We start from the raw sequence: 14,444 nt of genomic DNA, 5'->3' as shown, positions 1-14,444 counted from the left end.
AAAAGATAAAGAGACCTCCTCCAAGTGTTGTACAAAAGTATCCACAATCATGTCAACCTCTAAAGATTGATCATGTAGAGAATGCACAAGAGGGTCAGAGTTATCCCTCACAATAATCAAAGAAGGATCATCTTCATCCAAGAGAAGATGAATGTCATGAATGGTGTCTCCCAAATCTGCAATGTAGGATTCCACAAACAAAACTGCAATGTCTGTCAAGTAGGCATCCCAATCAATTGAAGCTAGAAGACATGAAATATTCTGTTGCACTGAATCATAAGAAGGCAAAACTGTCGCACTAGCTGCATCATCAGGTACAATAGGTGGTGTGATATCAATAGAAGGAGATGAAATGCAAAGCTCAAGAATGGGGTCACATGTGAGAATCCCCAAGTTCAAATGGCCAAAGTTCTCCTCAAAATTTGAATCATCACAAGAAGTGTGATCATCATGCGTAGAATCATCAAATGTGAAATCATCATCATCAACAAAATCTAAAAAGGAGTATAACCAAGATGCATGATCAACCACCCCAGTCACAATGATAGCTCTAGTCTCCAAGTCTCTAATGAAAACTGACTTAGGTGTGAACTCCACAACTCTCTTAGTTGCGCCATGTGTGATTTGATAGATAGAAAGGAGATTGTTTGTCAAGTGGGGTACACACAACACATTATTGAAGGAGTTATCCCCAATGTTAATAGATCCTTTCTCAATCACATCCATGTATGTATGATTTCCCATCAATATCTGTGGCATGGTGCAAGGCTCAAATGTAGAGAACATAGACTACGAAGATGCCATATGATGAGAAGCCCCTGAATCTAGAAGCCATCTCTCTGAATCATGACTGATAGTAGCACATAGAGCTTTTCCTTTTATTGTCCCAAAAAAGTGAGTCTTCCCACTTGTAGAAGCCATGAATGCTTGCCCTTTTCCTTTTGAATGTGAGGAAGTGGAAGTTAATGAATCATCCTTCTTGTAGTCATTAGGCAAATCAATGTTATGTGTTTTTTGAGGATATGTGTGAGCTCATCAATCTTCTTAGAATGGCAATGACGCTCCTCATGACCAAACTTTTTACAATAGGCACAAGTAGGTCTCTCCCTCTTTGGTGAGTTATCCCTCTTGGAAGAGGATGAATCTCCTTGTTGTGGAGAAAATGGTGCTTTGTCCTTAGGCTTTGATTGACATTTCTTCTTGTTTGAGTTGTCCTTTCCTTGATTTCCTTTGTTCCCTTGATTTTCCACTAATGCTTGAGACTTAGAAGCCTTAAGAATGCCCATGCTTATCAACTTAGTTTGTTCCATCATCAACATTTCATTGAAAGCATCAAATGTAGGCATTGTGTAGCTTGAACCCATTGTCATCTTATGGGTTTGGAAACTAGAAACAAATGCTGCATATTCTTGTGGAAGCTTGCCTATTAAGTTGAAGATCAATTGAGTATCCTTCTTATCAATGCCACAATCTTTGAGTTGTGCCCTCAACTCATTTGCCTTAGTGACATAATCTTGTATAGTATCAAAGTTCTTGGGATCTAACATGGTGAGATCACTATCAATTTGATATTCCCTAATCTCATCAACTTGACCATACAAGTCTTGAAACTTTTTCCAAGCATCCTTAATTAGAGTGAACTTCTCAATATGAAAAATGAGATCCTTTGATACATACTTTCTTAAGGTACCAATTACCATGATATTTTTAGTGAGCTAATCCAAGTGACCAACTGGATCAACCTTAGGATCAGCAGGAGCAACAATAGTTCCATCAATGTAATGAGTTAGTCCTTTTTCCATAAGTTTACTCCATGCATCAATTTTATAAGTAGCACAATTATTAGGAGTTAATAGAGGAAACTTAGAAGAACCCATAGCAGTAGAAATGAAGGAACACAAGAGCACAAAAGCACAAAAGCACAAAAGCACAAGATACAACCCCCCAAATTCACTCAATCAAGAAACCCCCCAAAATGGTGATTTTGGCACTTTATACTTAGTGCATATATAATGGGCCACTTGCAAAACAAGGCAAAGTGGACTTCTGATTTCAATTTACAACTTCTCAAAATGAGATCTAAGAGACTTCAACAAATACTGCTAGTGATCTAAACCGAGATCCAAGCAAAATGCAAGTACCAAATATGCCAAAAAAGGCCAAATATTGAAAGTACAATTTCTACTTAAAATCACTGCAAGCAGACGATAGATTAAAAAATATGTACTTTAAAAAAAAAACGGCACTTGAAAAGAAGTCCATATGAACCCAAATGAAGCCTCCAAAGTTGTAAAAATAGGGATTTCATGATTTCTGAAAAAACTATATCCGAAAATTAGAAACTCCTATACCACTGTATAGATCACGCAATTATACCCCAAAACAAAAAAAATTGCTCAAAAAAATGAGTCCGTATGAGTGAGATGTCGCTATTTGAAAATTGCCTACAAAATTATAATTTTTGGAAAATTTCCGCTGCAGCGTCAAACTTCAAATGCCTCTAGATTTGGCCTTCAAAGTTTGATTTGGATGAAACAAAAGGCAAAACTAACTTTCTTAGATCTCCTCAATCCAATGATGACCTCAGATCTGATCCATCAAGCTTCAATAATAACCTGCAATAGAAAATTCCAGAATGCAAACCCCAAATAGCATCAAATTTCTCTCAATTGGCAAACCAATGACACTCTAATGGCTCTGATACCATGTGAGATTTTGCCAAGATCAAGAGGCAATGGAAAGCACAAATAAGAGAGAATAAAATAGATGATAGAAATAAACTGTATTCTATCAAGATGAAAAATATGATCAACTGGATCATTAAGCATTCGTTCATTTATACAATGAATATGAGCCTGCTTATATAGGCAAGGCTATATGGATATGTGAGCACACAAACATGACATGTGGCTCAATAAGAAACAAGGGTAGGTAGGAAATAGGTGTGGGTAGGTAGGAGAAACAATATAATAGTTCACATGAGGTGGATCACCCGCTGAATGTGGAGTGTAACAACAAGATCAACACCATAAAAGGTGGAAATTATCCTCCACACACTATCTCAATGTGGCACAAACACCCAAGTGTCTCATACCCAAACTACTATGAAATGCATGTACCTAAGTAAACTTAAGTAAAGTGTAATAATATCCATGATGAATAATTATTTACACCAACACATCGAGTACTTTCAAGAGGTTGATGAATGAGGTATTGAAGAAATTATTGGGTAAGTTTGTTATTGTGTATTTGGATGACATTCTGATTTTTAGTAAAACAAAAGAGGATCATTTGTTGTAGTTAAGACAAGTTTTGCAGAGGTTGAGAAAAGAAAAGTTGTTGATCAATATCAAGAAGTGTACTTTCATGAAGGATAAGTTAGTCTATTTAGGATTTGTGATATCTAAGAATGGTTTGAAGATGAACCCTAAGAAAGTGAGAGCCATTGTTGAGTGACCTACATCGGAAAGCATTGGGGAGGTAAGATAATTTCATGGATTGGCTAGTTTTTACCAAAATTTTATCATAAATTTCAGTTCAGTTTGTAACTCTATGATTGAGACCATGAGAGGAGATCGGAAGGAATTCAAGTGGACCATCAGAGAAAACAAAAGTTTTGAATTGTTGAAGCAGAAATTGACTGAACGGCCTATGTTAGCTTTACTAGATTTCAATAAAGTATTTCAAGTGGATTGTGATGCAAGTGGAACAGCAATAGGAGCAGTCTTGAGTCAAGAAGGGAGAGCAGTAGCCTATTTTAGTGAAAAATTGAATGATTCCTGAAAGAGATATTCAATGTATGATTAGGAATTTTATTCCATAATTCAAGCCTTGAAGAAATGAAGACACTACTTGTTGCCTAAGGAGTTTGTGTTGTATACAGATCAACAAAATTTGCAGTATTTGAATAGTCAAAGTAAGTTGAATCAGAGACATATGAGATAGGTAGAATTCCTGTAGAGTTACACATTTGTGTTAAAGCATAGGAGTGGAAAATATAACAAAGTTTCTGATGTATTGAGCAGGAGAAGGAATTTGCTGACAGAGATAAGAGTGACAATATTATGTTTTGAAGATTTGAAGACCTTGTATGATGAAGAGCCAAATTTTGTAGAACCTTGGAAATCATGTAGAGAACTAGTTATGGTTGATAGGAGAAAATGGTTGGATTATTTCACCCAGGCTAGGATGTTATTCAAGGGAGTTCAGTTATGCATACCTAAGAGTTTCATGCAAGAGAACCCGATAAAAGAGAAACATAGTGGAGGACTAGCTGGACATTTTTGCATTGAAAAAATAGTTGCATTGGTGAGTGAGTAGTACTTTTGGCCCCAGACTCATAAGGATGTTAAGAGACATGTGCCGAGTTGTAGAGTTTGTCAAGTTGCGAAGGGTAGTAGTTAGAATGTGGGGTTGTATAAAGTTTTGACAGTATCGGTAAGACCTTGGGAGGATATAAGCATGGATTTTGTACTTGGATTTCTTAAGACACTAAGAGGGAATGATTCTATATTTGTGGTAGTGGATAGATTTTTTAAGATGGATCATTTTATACCTTGTAAGAAGACATCAAATGCATTGCATGTAGCAAACCTATTTTTCAAAGAAGTGGTGAGATTGCATGGATTACCTAAGAGCATAGTTTTAGATAGAGACACTAAGTTTGTTGGCTATTTTTGGAGAACACTTTTTTGGCATTCAACACTCTTATGAGAATAGTTGATGTTGTCATTGATGGAAACCAATTGGCAACTCACCGACAATTGGTTTCTACATGCCCGACATCATAAACTTCATACACTGACAAACATCGGCACCAACAGGCACTTACACTGGCATTCAGATTACATCGACAACAAAGCATACCGACACTCCAACCGACATGGGATGAACTTTTATTTATTGTAATATAATTATCTTTTGTAAGCTGACATGGTATATTGTAAAAGACTCATATATGTATGAGATCTTATAGGTCATTTTGAGAGTAGAGTAGATGATATGTATGGTAGAAAATAATTGTTTAGTGGCAGTGAAGGTTTTTGGTTAAGGTATCTATTCGAGCTTAAACTAGTACTAAACCTGGTATTAGAGATGTTGTTTTGAGAAGTACATTGTATTGGATTTAATAATCGATTCTGTAGTCAGTGTGACTCTTCATTGAGCAGTGAGCTCTAGGCTGTTGGCCTCCCTGCATGTGCAGGCCCCTTATTGTAAGTAGTATTTATTCATTGGCCAGTGAGTAAATATTGTGGGTCACAAATCCCACCAAGGTTTTTTGCACATCCGGTTTCCTCGTTAAATATATTGTGTTATGGTGTGTTTCTATGCTGTCTCTATTATTTGTGTTTACTACAATAATTCTTATTCACTGGTACACTATTTTGGGTTGCAAAGTTATCAATAAGTTTAAATATTCTGTTAACCCGTTAGACATTGATTCATCCCCTCCCCCTCTCAGCGTCTTTGGGACTATCATTGGATCTAACAATTGGTATCAGAGCCTGGTGCTCTATTCACAAAAGCCTAACAACTTGAGGGAGATTCAGACACTAGTATAGATGGAGAGATTAAGAAAAAAGCTGGAAGGAGCTCTTGAAGATTTTGATGTAGAAAAATTGAAGAATATCAAACTTGAAGATGATTTGAGGACTGCTAAGGAATTCATTAAAGGACTTTAATAAAATCTGGTTATAGCACAAAATAAAAGAAAGGAACTTCATGAGAAAATGCAGAATGATGATGATGATGAAAAGGAAACTCTTAGAAATATTGCAAATAAGTTGAGACAAGAAAACAGTAATATGAAGAATGAAATGCAAGATATGACTATGAGGTTATGTAAGGATATTGAAGATATGAAGAAGAATGAAGAAGACTTGACTAGAAGACTTAATGATGCTGAAAATGAAAATATGAGACTTGGTCATGAAAATGACATGTTAAAGACAGATCCAATTCACATGCAACATGATAAAGATGAGCTTGTGAGACAAGTTGGAATTCTGGAAAATGAGTTGACTACAAATAAACACAAAGACAAATTCAAGAAAAGTTCAAACGAACTTGATGACATGCTTAAAAGACAAAAACCTGACGGCGATACAAATGGACTTGGATTTGACGATGGAGAAAGTTTTGGTACTACAAATAATCAAGATCAAAATAAACTGGTAAGACAACCTAATGCTTATAAATTTAATGGGAAATGTTTTAATTGCAACAAATATGGTCATAGAGAAAATCAATGTAGATTTAGAAATAACCAGAATATAAACTCACCCACCAGTCAATGTTTCAAATGCAACAAAGTTGGTCATAATTCAAAAAATTGCAAAATGAATGTGAAATGCTATGTTTGTGGAAGATTTGGGCATTTATCTAATCAATGCAGATCACAAACTAGTCAAGGATATGGAAAGGCTATTCAAAGGAATAATCTAACTTGTTATGCATGCAATAAGATTGGACATATTGCAAAATTTAGTAGAAGAAAGAATACACCGACGAACAAGAAAGGATCTAGTTTGAAGAGAAAAGAAAAGGTAGATGAAGTAAAGAAAGAATTTTCAAAACAATGGATTAAGAAGAGTGATCAGAGAACTAATGAAACTATCTATGCACCGATAGAACAAAGTAATCCTCCACCAATAGGAGATTATTCATCTAACTGAGGAATAATCCTTAGGGGGTATTGCAGCAAGTTGAAAATCATGCATTCTACCCTTGATTGATGGTGAGAAGATACATTTCTTCTTTACCGATAGATGTGTTAATTTTTCACTTAACTGGCGAGCATTTAATGCAGTTTTAAAGAACCTTTTTGGCTATAAAGCACCAGAAAACCCTCATTTCAAACTCACCAAGCATTCAAATAATCAAAGAGCACAAAACTGAGCAAGGGCATTCTAAGGCGAAGCTACGAAGTGATTTTTAGGCATTCAAAATTTTGGTTAAGAGGTATTTATCTTTGAAATGGCAACCTCATCTTCTGTTCCTGAGTTTATTGCAAAATATATCATTGTGGAAAATGTCAAATGCCCTAGACCCATGTTTAAGATTATCCCTGAGATTGCAAAACAAGATGATTTTGTCGGAGCTTTTTCAAAAATTTTGAAGGGTGTTGTATTTGCAGAAGACCCTAGAATCTACATACATTGCAACATAGAAAACCTAGGGACTAAGGATTTGAAGAAAATATTTAATGAGGTTATTTCCGATGGAAATGGTGTGATTAAACCTAAACATAAGATTGTGGAAGACTTAGGTTTTATAGAGATTCTGAACATTCCTGAATTTCCAAAGGAAATTGTAAGACTTGTATTGAGTAGAGTCCATGGAGAGTTGATGTGGTTAGAGTTAGTTTGCAAGATAACCAAGGAAGCAATTAAGGCAGTTACTAGTTTACCTTCAACTGGTAGTAGGCCTAATAAAACCAAGAAAATACCTAACAAGGGAGTTATGGAGTTAACCAGAGCCACATTTGATAACAGGTCACTTAGAGTGAATGGTGTTAAGGATATAAATGTGAGATATGTGAGTATGGTACTAGGATACAAAGCAACTCATGTAAATAGATTGAATTTTGTTTCTAGCCTTTGTATTCATAGTGCACATGAGATGGTGAACAATAATGCTAAGATTGATGTGTGTGAATGACTTAAAGATGAACTAATTGATAACTTAAGGAATATTAAGGGGGACAAGAAAGGTACTTTCCATTTTGGAAACCTACTAGTATGCCTGATGCTATACTTTACCAAAGTGATACCAAACATAGGTCACAAGGATTTTGGTTATGACATCCTAGTAGGAAAACAAATACTGGAAGCTTTCATCGGTATGGGCACTAATTGTGATAAGAATATTATAGACTACTTCAAAATGTTTCAATCTAAGATGACAGCAAGAGAGAGACTACCACAAAGCATAATTGATAAGTATGACAGGGAAATCTATTTTGTCATTAAGCAAGATGAAACTTGGATGGAAGCAGTAAGCCCTAGAATTATAACTCAATGATGAACAATAAGTACCAAACCAATACTAAGAGGGGGGGTGAATCAGTACAGTCACAATTACTTTTCCTGAACCAGTTTGACTGCAAACACTGCAAATGTCTGACAGACAGTAACACCAGTCTGAAATAGAATGCAACTAGTAAAGCTAAGAATGACTGTAACAAGCATTAACTGATTAATCACTTAGCTTTCCACTCAACTTAATACTACACTTCTATTTCACCCATATGCATTAATAGGTAATCTATCATCAGAAATATAATAACAGCTAGCTCAGCATGATTTACCTTCAAACACAAATCACTTAAATCATCACATGAAAAATACTACACATGACACATAGATTTTTCACGTGGAAACCCAACTAGGAAAAACCACGGTGGGGATGAATACCCACAAGTTGCTTTTCAACTCTTTAGAAGTCCACTCTGTTAGGAGCCTAGTCCGGTTAAAGACTGTTACAACAGGTTTTGCTAGGAACTGAACCTATTAGAGATCACCCGGTTAAGGGATGGCTAAATACCCGGTAAGGGTTAAACCCTATTAGAGGTTACCTTGTTAGAGGATTTCAAGAACTCAATGAGTTTGAATCACCTTGTTAAAGGATCTACAACAAGCTGGTTAAAGCTACCCAGTTAAGGGATTTTCCAACTATTGAAGTGGTTAAAGATCAATAGGTATTACAACGATCTGATGATAGCACTCAATGCATGTAGATCCACTTAAGTTCCTTCCTTCTGCACACACACTATGCAAGAGTCAATCCTCTTATCTCATCTAGTTTGGCAAGAATCATGTATCTCCGCACTTAGATAAACACACACCATTTGCCAACAACCTCAGTATGAAACACAACATCGACCTTATAGGAAATAGATAGGTCGGTAGTATAAACCCTAAACCTTAAACATTTAGGTTAACCAATTTAGGTAGTTCAATCCTGGCCATTGAACACTTTGGATTTGAATACAATGGTCTTGAACAGATCTCAAGATATTCTCCATCGTTCATTCTTCACCATTTCATGGAGGCGATAACCCATCATGCATTCTACACCATTTACAAGGACTTCACACATTCCCAAGGCAGATAGGATCAATCTCCTTCATGCAAGATCCTTCACATGCACAAGGATGACATGGCAATGCAATCTGATCCTGATTACAATGCTAGCTCATCACACAATGTCATCAGTTGAATCACACAGGCTTGGAACACTTCAACTGGAAACCCTTAAGCTAAGACTACCAACCGGTAGTCATACCATATTAAGCCTTAATAGAAAACATTCCATATGTCAGTTCACATTCCATCATACCAGTTCACTTGGACAAACATACCACTTCACCTATTGCTCATATACAGGTTCACCACATTATACCGGTTCACTTTTCAGCATATTGCCAGTTCACTCTTTTGTATATTGACATCAATCACAACATAAAATCATCATGTCAACATACTCTACATAAATGCCAACAATCTCCCCCTTTGGCATTGATGGAAATATACAAAGATATTACCTAGCATCACATCTTTTGGTACAGATATCTTCTTCGCTTCACATCTTCTCCCCCTTTGACAATAATGCCAAAGTGGAGGCACAAGTTTTCCTGTTCCACTATGTTGCTCCCCCTGAGGAGTAGCATCCTTCAACACATCAATCCTGAAAAGTATTGGACACTGCAATACTTGACTAATGTGGAGCACATACTTTCAGTTCACCTCTTGAAGGGGCAACACCCCTAATTCACCTCTCAAATAGGTAAATATAGCCTTTGGTAGAGACTTGGTGAATATGTCTGCTAACTGCTCCTTACTGGAAACATGTTCCAACACAACCTCCTTGTTTTGAACCTTCTCCCTCAAGAAATGATACTTGAGCTCAAAGTGCTTCATTTTAGCATGCAAAACTCGATTCTTGGAAATGTTAATTGCACTTGTATTGTCACAAAATATGCTTATTGGTTCAGATACAGGAACTTTGAAGCCATTTAATACATGCTTCATCCAAATAGTTTGGGTGCAGTTCATAAAAGCTGCAACATACTCCGCTTTTGCTGTAGACTGAGAGATACAACTCTACTTTTTACTCATCCATGAGACCAGTCTACCACCAAGGAAGAATGCACCACTGGTTGTGCTCTTCCGGTCATCTAAATTACCAGCCCAATCAGCATCTGTGAACACTTTCAGGTTGAAATCATTATTGTATGGATACCATAACCCATAGTCAACTATTCCCTTCAGATATCTAAGAATCTGCTTGACTGCTACCAAGTGGGATTCTCTTGGGCTTTGCTGAAACCGAGTGGTAATATCCACTGCATGTGCAATGTCCGGTCTACCATGCATTACATAATGCAACTTACCAATCATTGATCGATAATCCTTCTCATTTACCAATGCCGAGTCATCCTCTTTTGATAATTTTCAACTGATCACCATTGGTGTACCAACCGGTTTACTATCTTCCATGCCAAAGGTCTTCAACACCGCTTTGACATACTTGGACTGAGTAATAAAGACTCCTTCTTTTGTTTGTTGAATCTACAGTCCAATGGAGAACTTAATTTTCCCTATGAGTGACATCTCAAACTCCTTTTTCATCTCATCTGCAAAATCATGACTCATCTTGTCATCTCCTCCAAAGATGATGTCATCAACAAATACTTCAGAGAGTAGAATCTGATCTCCTTCTAATTTCAAATAGATATTGCTATCTTCACTTGTTCTTTCAAATCCAATCTTCACAAGATGGGAGTGCAAGCATTCATACCATGCTCTAGGTGCTTGCTTTAGTCTATACAAGGCTTTATGTAGCCTACACACCATGTCACTGTCTTCTGATAGGGCAAACCCATCTGGTTGTTCTATGTACACCTCCTCTTCAAGTATTCCATTTACAAATGTAGATTTTACATCCATTTGATATACCTTGAATCCTTTAAAAGCTACATATGCAAGAAGCATACACACTCCTTCCAATCTTTCTACTGGAGAAAAGGTTTCTCCATAGTCTTCTCCTTCTTCTTGGGTGTATCCTTTACACACTAGTCTGGCTTTGTTCCTTACCACTGTGCCATCCTCATTGAGCTTGTTTCTGAAAACCCATTTGGTTCCAATGACATTTTTATGCTCTGATCTAGGTACCAAAGACCATGTACCATTCTTCTCTATCTGGTCAAGTTCCTCCTCCATTGCCTTGATCTTGTCTTCATCTTTATGTGCCTCTTTGAATGATTTAGGCTCAAATTAAGAGATCATACATGAGTTTTCTCTGACCTTTCTTCTTGTAAGAATTTTTGCATCTTTGTCTCCTATGATCTACTTTGGATCATGATTAAGTTTGACATACTTAGGTATGTTCTTAATAGATTCTTCTTTCTTTTCTTCTTCATCCTCATCTTCATCAGCATCAGCATCCACTAGTGTAGGAACACAATTACTAGTACTGGGCTAATTTGCAACCGGTTCCCAAAAGGTTACTACCGGTTCATCTCCTACTTGCTCACTACTAGTTTCCTTAGGTTTCCCATATTTTCATCAACCCTAACATTGATGCTTTCAACAATTCTCTGAGTCCTATTGTTGAACCATTTGAGAGCTTGACTCTTGGTGGAATATCCTAGGAATATTCCTTCATCACATTTTGCATCGAACTTTTTCTGATGTTCACTCCTCTTTATATAAAATTTGCTACCAAACATTCTAAAGAAGCTTACCACTAGTGTCTTACTGATCCAGTACTCATAAGAAGTCTTATCCTTTCCCTTTTTGATGAGTACTCAGTTCATTGTGTAGACTGCAGTGCTCACTGCTTCTCTCCAAAAGGTGTGAGCAACTTTTCCTTGGATCAATATAGTTCTAGCCGCTTCAACCACAGTCTAGTTGGTTCTCTTTGCTAAGCCATTCTATTGTGAAGTCCAGGGGATAGACAGTTTCCTCTTGATGCCATTCTCTTCACAATATTTGTTGAATTCACCGGAAGTGAATTCCCCTCCTTGATCAGTTCTAAGGCATTTGATTCTTCTACCACTTTCCTTTTCTACCAATGCTCTGAAATCTTTCAACTTTCCAAAGGCTTTAGACTTTTCCTTCAAGAATGTGACCCACATAATTCTTGAGAAATCATCTCTAAGATTCATAAAATACCTATCTCCCTGCACACTCCTAGTTTTCATGGGACCACACAAATCAATATGCACAAGATCAAGTAAGTTGTTAGTTGTGAAAGATTTACCTTTGAAGGTTGAGGAAGACATTTTCCCCAGTTGATATTCTCTGTACAAAGGATTTTTTGGTTTTCTCAACATTGATAGTCCTCTAACTGCCTTGATCTTACTGGCCTTCACAATGTTATCAAAGTTTACATGGTAGAGTCTCCTATGCCATATCCAGCTATCATCAAACTTAGCCACAAGACATGTACTTATATTTGCATTTAGCTGAAATAAGTTACCTTTGGTCTGCATACTGGTGGCCATCAAATCACCATTCTTTCCTTTGATTTTGCACACTCCATTTTTGAATTCCGAAGTGAGTCCACTATCATTCAGCTGGGCAACACTCAATAGATTGTGTCTAAGACCTTCCACCCAATACACATTGTCGGCACTGCTCTTTCCATTTAGAGAGATGGACCCTCTTCCTCTAACCATACATGGTGCATCATTACCAAAGTGAACCACACCACCATCATATTCTTCCAAAGATAGAAACTTGCTCTGGTCACCAGTCATATGATGAGAACAACCACTATCAATAATCCACTCATTGGAATTATCAAAGTGGGAGACAAGAGCCTTCTTGTCTGACAAATCTTCATTTACTACAACAAGCACAATATCTTCATTCTCTTCATCTTCTGATTCCTCATCTATGACACCTTCATCAACTGCAACAAAATAGTTTCTCCGATTTCCTGCTTTGAATTTCTTGAACCTTTCCAGTTTGTCCTTGTTGTCACCATTAGGACAGTTTATAGCAATATGTCCTATCCGGTTATAAGAAAAGCATTTCAAAGGGAGCTTACCTCTGTATTTACCGGTTCCTTTAGGAACTATCCTGGCAAGAAGAGCTTCAAATTCCATCAAGATCTCCTCATCATCCATTTCTCTACTGTGTCTTGGTTCACCACTGGTGCTTGCTTCTTTTCCATTTCTGGATGGTACAACAGAAGCTCTAAAAGTTGATTCAATCTTTTGAACACTGCCATCAAAACTATTTAGCTCATAGGCTATCAACTTTGCAATGATGGAGTCTAGGGATACCTTAGTCTTGTCTATTGATCTCAACTCCTGAATAGCAACAACCCTTATTGCATAGACCAGTAATAAGGATCTCAAAAATTTGCTTACCATAGTCGAATCTTCCATTTTACCACCTGCACTCTTGATATCTCCAACAACAATTTTGATTCTTATTCCATACTATTGAATGGTCTCACCTTCAACCATCTGCATGTCTTCAAACTTCCCTCTAAGGCTTTTTTCCTTAGCTTGTTTTACATGCTCATCACTGCCATAGATATTCTCAAGAGTGTCCCATACTTATTTGGGATTATCTTTATCCTAGACATCAATAAACTCAATGTCAGATAAGTTGCCAATTAGGGCTTCCATGACTTTCCCATTCTTCTATATTTCTCTCTTTTGATAATTAGTGAGAGTACCGGTAGGAATAACAAAAGCATTCTCAACATAGCTCCAGTGTTGAGTACCCATGCTTCTGATGTAAATCTTCATTCTATCCTTCCATATATTGAAGTTATCTTTGTTGAACTTTGGACCGTCCCTCTTCATTATTATAATAGGATCTTTCCCTCAAGCAGTTAAGCTTACAACATAGAGTACCTGGAGGATGCTCTGATACCAATTGATAACTCAATGATGAACAATAATTACCAAACTGGTACTGAGAGGGGGGGCTGAATCAGTACAGTCACAATTACTTTTCCCAAACCAGTTTGACTACAAACACTGCAAATGTCTGACAGACAGTAACAGTAGTCTAAAATAGAGTGCAACCAGTAAAGCTAAGAATGACTGTGACAAGCATTAACTGGTTAATCACTTAGCTTTCCACTCAACTTAATACTACACTTCCATTTCACCCTTATGCATGAATAGGTAATTTAACATCAGAAATATAATAACAGCTAGCTTAGCATGATTTATCTTTAGACACAAATCACTTAAATTATCACATGAAAAATACTACACATGACATAGATTTTTCACGTGGAAACCCAACTGGGAAAAACCACGGTGGGGATGAATACCCACAAGCTTCTTTTGAACTCTTTAGAAGTCTGGTCTATTAGGAGGCTAGTCCAATTAAAGACTGTTACAACAGGTTCCGCTAGGAACCGATCCTGTTAGAGATCACCCGGTTAAGGGATAGATAAATACCCAATTAAGG

Source organism: Cryptomeria japonica, chromosome 3, assembly GCF_030272615.1.
Source record: "Cryptomeria japonica chromosome 3, Sugi_1.0, whole genome shotgun sequence".
NCBI classification, from domain to species: Eukaryota; Viridiplantae; Streptophyta; class Pinopsida; order Cupressales; family Cupressaceae; genus Cryptomeria; species Cryptomeria japonica.
The sequence above is the reverse complement of the archived record's forward strand: the minus strand, read 5'-3'. Positions refer to the sequence as shown.